The sequence below is a fragment of the Nycticebus coucang genome, chromosome 14 (assembly GCF_027406575.1).
Source record: "Nycticebus coucang isolate mNycCou1 chromosome 14, mNycCou1.pri, whole genome shotgun sequence".
Classification (NCBI taxonomy): domain Eukaryota; kingdom Metazoa; phylum Chordata; class Mammalia; order Primates; family Lorisidae; genus Nycticebus; species Nycticebus coucang.
In genome coordinates, this window is record NC_069793.1 from 11,687,347 (window position 1) to 11,692,911 (window position 5,565).

A 5,565-nucleotide genomic window follows, 5' to 3' on the forward strand; every position below is an offset into this window, starting at 1 on the left:
GATCCTCCTGCCTCAGCCTCTCAAGCAGCTGGGACTACAGGCGCCTGCCATAACACCTGGCTAATTTTTCTATTTTTAGAGGAGATGGGGGTCTCACTCTTGCTTAGGCTTGTCACCAACTCCTAAGCTCAAGCGATCCTCCTGCCTCAGCCTCCCACGGTGCTAGGATTACAGGCATGAGCCTCTGCGCCCGGCTGACTCCTGAAAGTGTATAGTATCGTCACTGAGAATAGAGGGTGGCTGGACCCTACTCCAAGGAAGGAAGTGGTGAGCACTGAGGCACCATGGAAGGCTCCAGACTAGAGGGCAGGCATGATAGGAGGTGTCTTTGCAGAAGACAGCAGAGTGGCAGTGGGCCACTGACTCAGGCAGAGAAGCCCTGGGACAGGTGCAGTGAAGAAGCAGAGGGTGGTGGTTGAAAGAAGCTTCTGGAGTAAGAGCAATTGGATTAAAGCCTAACTGTAATGCTCACCAACCCTGTGATCTTGGAGCAGTTCCTTAATCCCTCTGGGTCTAAGTTATCTCCCCTATAAAATGGGGATGATGATGATAATATGGGTGAGCATTCCTTATTCTAAATGCTTGGGACCAGAGGTATTTTGGATTTGGGGATAGTAGTGCTATACTTACCAGCTGAGCATCCTGAATCCCAAATCAATGAGAATTTCCTTTGAGTATAATGTTGGTGCTCAAAAAGTTTCAGATTTTGAAGCAATTTGGAGTTTGGATTTTCACATTTGGGATGCTTAGTCCATATACCTCATAGGGCTGCTGTAAAGACAAAGTGAATCAAACATGCCCAGCACTTGGAACAGCACCCGTAAGAACACAGTAAGCGCTAGGTTAGTCTCAGCCATTTGTTCTGTGCTACTGTTACTCCCCTGACACTTAGCCCCATGTCCCAGCCCAAGTCTACTTGGACACATTAGTTCTGTTTCCTAAGAGGGAGCAGAGGGGGAATGGAGAGATGCCTTCGTTGGAGACTGGGGTATCCCTGGCTCAGATCTGGCAGGGTTTCATGTTTTCAGACTCTTTCTTGGTAAGTGACCAGCAGATGAGTACTGGTCCTGGTGGCTGGGTTCTTGCCGTATTCTGACCTTGCCCCAATTCCAGGTAGGAGGGAGAACTATGTACCTGTTTCCCTGATCAGGGATCACTGTGCCCACTTTTCAAGGCCCCAAGTCAGGTTCTAGTATCCCCTCCCACTCCCTACCACACCTGGGAAGAGGCACAGGAGGGGTGACATCCGGGCAGTGGGCTGGGGGGCATTCTCAGGCAGGTCTAATGAGGCATGTGAAAGCCACAGAAACTGCCTTGGCAGCAGCGCAGTCAATAAGAGGGCAGGGGCGAGCTGGGCCAGCGTGACGGCCGAGGCAGCCGTGGGTGATGAGCCCTTCGCTGGCGGTTGCTCAGGTAGGCAAGTGTGCGTGGCGAGTCATTCAGCTATAACAACCCTAATCTGCTCATTACCACTGCCAGAGCTGACGAGTGACTCAGGCCCAAGCTGCCAAGGGTCCCTGCCTTTGTAACCTCCATTCCACCCTCCCCCTCATATCTGTGCAACAGCTGCGCTCGAGGACAGCCAGTTCCCAGCAGGTTCCTATAATATCTGCTTTTCCTAGAGGAGTCAGGCTCCACAGAGGTTGGGCTTAGGGAGGCTGAGCCCCTTGAAAGGGCAGGGGCACAGCTAAGCTACTCCTGGCTGGTGTTAGGGAGCTCTGAGCCCCACTCTGCTCCCCACTAATGCAACAGGGGTCCATGGTGGGGGCTCAGGAGGCCTTGGGCCTCTCCTTGGGCACTGACAGAGGCTGAATGCTGTGATACTCCCTAATATTGGAGCTTCAGTATCTCTATCTGCATGATGGAAGGACTGTAGGGCTCCCTTCTGCTTCTCCAGCCAATCAGACCTAGTGCAGAAAGGCGTTTTTCCTACCTGGGGCCTGGGGCTGCTGAGTGTTGGCGTTGGGGTAGGGAATCCATGAGAGGACAGTTGAACCGCTGGGGTGCAATGGAGGGGGTAGAGGCACAGCCTCCCAACAGCTTTGCCCCACCCAGCCCCAGCCTGCCCATCAATATTGGGGTTCTCTGTCCCCCCTCCTACTCCTGCCTTGCTATTGGCTGCCCCTTCCTAAAACTGGGAAGAGCCGTTGGGATCCTCAGTGATAATAACAGCAGCCAAGGCTTCCTGAGCACCCACCTTGAGCCCTGGGAAGTCACCGTGCTGGGAGGTGACTCAGCAGTCCAGTCAGGTTGGCGTTATCATCCCCAGTTTCCAGATGAGAAACCTGAGGTAGAAAGAGTCACATAAAGTCACACAGCTAGCAAATGGTAATGTGACTCTGGACCTTTTCAGTGAATGACAGAGTCACACATGGCCCCCATGTATGGTCCGAGATTGAAGGCTCCCCTTCTATAGAAGGAACACACTGAGGCTGGGAAACCTGGCTGCCTGCTTTGACGTTGTGCCCACCTGGCACCGAGAAGACACTCAGCAAGTGCTCGGGGCATGAAGGAGTTGTCAGACAGATGCTTAAAGCAGAACTGCTTTCGCTGCGGGGAAGATGGGGTCCTGCTGGCAAATTGCTAATAAACCTCTCCCAGCCTCTCATATTCAGAGAGTTGAAACTGAAGTGGAGAGGCCAAAGGGGCTCCCAGGGCCACCCATCAAGTTGGTGGCAGAGTCAAGATTAGAAACCATATGGGGGGACTTCTCCAGGGGAGCAGGGCTGGGACCAGCAGGAGCAGACACTGGGAGGGAGCTCCCCTCCCATGCCCCAGGCCCCTTCCTCAGGCTGTACTAGAAAGATCGAGGAAAGGGCCAGAGACACAGCCTGTGCAGAGACCCCAGTGAGCAGGTGCTTGAGCTCCATGGGCTCCCAGCAGCCTGTGCCCTATCGGGCACTCTTGGTGACTTGCTCCATGGACAGCCCATGCGTGCGTAGTGCAGGGCCACCTCATTCCCTACTGTTGACACACCGGGCTCTCTTATTCCATCTGCAAACACTGGGCCTGGAGAGACGGTCTAATTGGCTGGCAGTGTCCTGCACCCAGCTCCCCTCCTTGCCTAAACAGACAGCTCTGTTTGTCCTCTCTGCCCAGTCACCAGGACCTCACTGTCACCCAGATCCCTGCCTGGTCAGCAGCTCACCCCCTCTCAACTCCATAGAAGTCCCCTGTTAGAGCTGGAGAAGCCCATGGGAAACATTTAAGAGAACCCCAGCCCCGAATGCCAGCAATACCACCTCCATGTTTATAGTTGAGGACACAGAGGTCCAAGAGAAAGGGGACAGAGGGGCCCCAGGGCCGTACGCAGCAGGAAGCAGGGGCAGCACCCAGGCACACCTCACCAAGCATGGCATCTGAATCTGGCATCTGTTCCTCTCACCAGGACAGCTCTTCCTCAGTGAAGCCACAGCCACCACCTGAACAACAACCTTTACTGTAGCTCCACACCCGCCCTGTGGTTGCCCCCATCACAGCTCATAAAGTCCACTGCCTTTGCCATCACTCTGCAAACTCCTGGAGGCCCAAACCCAGGTTCCCAGAGTCCCCAGCTCCCAGCACAGGGCGCCCAGAGTGAGGCCTCCACAAGGCCTGGGAATAAATCAATCAGTGGGCCTCCAAATTCCCGTCCCTATTACCCTAGGCCAAACTGTTCTCTGGGAGGCTTCTGGAGCCCCCTGTTCCAGAATCCCAGTGGGCTTTTAAGACCGTGATCTTGTTCGCTTCCCCAGCACCTGGGCAGAGCCTTCTCTGGGCTGTTGTGGGTGAGTCACTGGCAGGCTGTAAACAACTTATGGAGCACTGGCTGTACCACCAAGGGCCTGGCACTCGTCCTAGCCGTGCCAGGGGGATCTAAAAGAAGATACGGCTCCCACGCACCCACGATGGAAAGGAGAAGGTGGAATAGAAACAGGGGGGAGGCTTCCAGATTTGCATATCAACACGTGCGCAGGAGTCTGTAAAGTGAGAGGCCGAAACAGAACCTGGGGTGTGGGGGGCATTAATCAGGGAGTCTCCAAGAAAAAGGGACTTGCAGTGAGGAGTTGGGGTGGCTGCTGGGAGTTAAAAACCCACTAGCATTTACTGAGCACCTACTATGCAGGGGCATGCTCCAGGGCTGTGGATATATTGCTGCAAACCAGAAAAGCAGAGCAGGGCAAGGGAGGGTGCGGGGCAGCTGAGTTCTATGTCACTTGTAAGACACTGAAGAGAGACAAGACCTTGGAGACCTTTTCAGCCATTTGACAGTTGGGGACACAGAAAAGGCGGAGGGTTTGCCTGATGTGGCATAGGGAGGCAGGGTAGGGGCAGACCCCAAGGCCTTGAATGTGAGCTCAGAGGTGAGATTGACCCCTTTGGCCTTCAGAAAAGGGGGGCTTTGACCTTCAGGAAGGCCTTGAGTTCAGGTGCTCCCCACATGGCCCATGTGGGGGCCTCATTTCCATACTTAGGAGAGCGCTAGGTGAGGGGAGGACCTAGGGCACCCAGAGAAGCAGCAGAGGCTCAGAGGCAAAGCCAGGCTCTGGAGTCACTCAATATGGAGATTCCCAGGGCTGAGCATCTTCCATCCATCCTGAATGGGATGGGCTGCTCTCACCCCAAGCCCCTGATGGCCTTTTCAAGACTGAAAATGATGCCTCTTTACTCCCCCAGGAGCTGCCAGCTGGGGCTGCAGGGATGGTCTGGTGTCTGAAAACTCAGACTTCTTCCAGCCCCACTCACAGCCCCAGCACAGAGCTTTTTGCTGGCTGAGTGACTCCGTTTCCCTGGCTTCAAGAGCCCCGGCTGCTGCAGGGTCAGACCGCGGGCACTGACATTTCGGAGGCTTTCGCTCTGCTAAGTGAACATCAGACACAGATTACTTAGCTGCTGAAATTTGTGGCTGCCTCCTACAAGTAGTTTGATAAGCTTTTATTGTCACCTCCCTCTGGTCTGCATCCCATGTGGCAGCCTGTTCATCTAGAGCTGGGGCAGGGGGGCGCTGCCAGGTGCAGGGAGGGGGGCTGTGGATGGTACAGAGCCCTGGTTGGGGGCTGCTGCCCAGCTGTGTTACCTTGAGCATGACACCTGCCCTTTCTGGTCTCCCCTGGAGACCAGCTTGACCCCCTCTCTTGTCCCCTCCCAGGTATAGTCCTGAGCTCCAGAAAAAGCAGCCTATTCTGAGGTCACTAAACCAGCCCCTAGCCCTAACCCCTGCCCCAGACAATTTGTCATTCAAGTCCCCTCCACCTCTTCCCAGAGCTCCTAGGCTCCTTCTCCAGTGCTACCCTTCCCTTCTCTGCGCTCCTGCCACACCTTGTCCAGGCTCACTCTGGACAGTGTCCTGGGCCATTGTGCGTGTGGGTGTTCTGTGGGGCTGTGCTGGGTCTTCTTTGCCATTGGACCACCTGCACAGGACTGGCACATGGTTGATCTCTATAGACGGCCATTCAATCACTCACTCATGCAACCAACAACTGTTAGGGCAAACTCTTAGGGCTCTATGCTGGGTCCTAAGATACAGATATCAGAAACTAGTAGGGCACAGCTTTACCCTCAAAGAGGTTTCAGTCTGATGAAGAG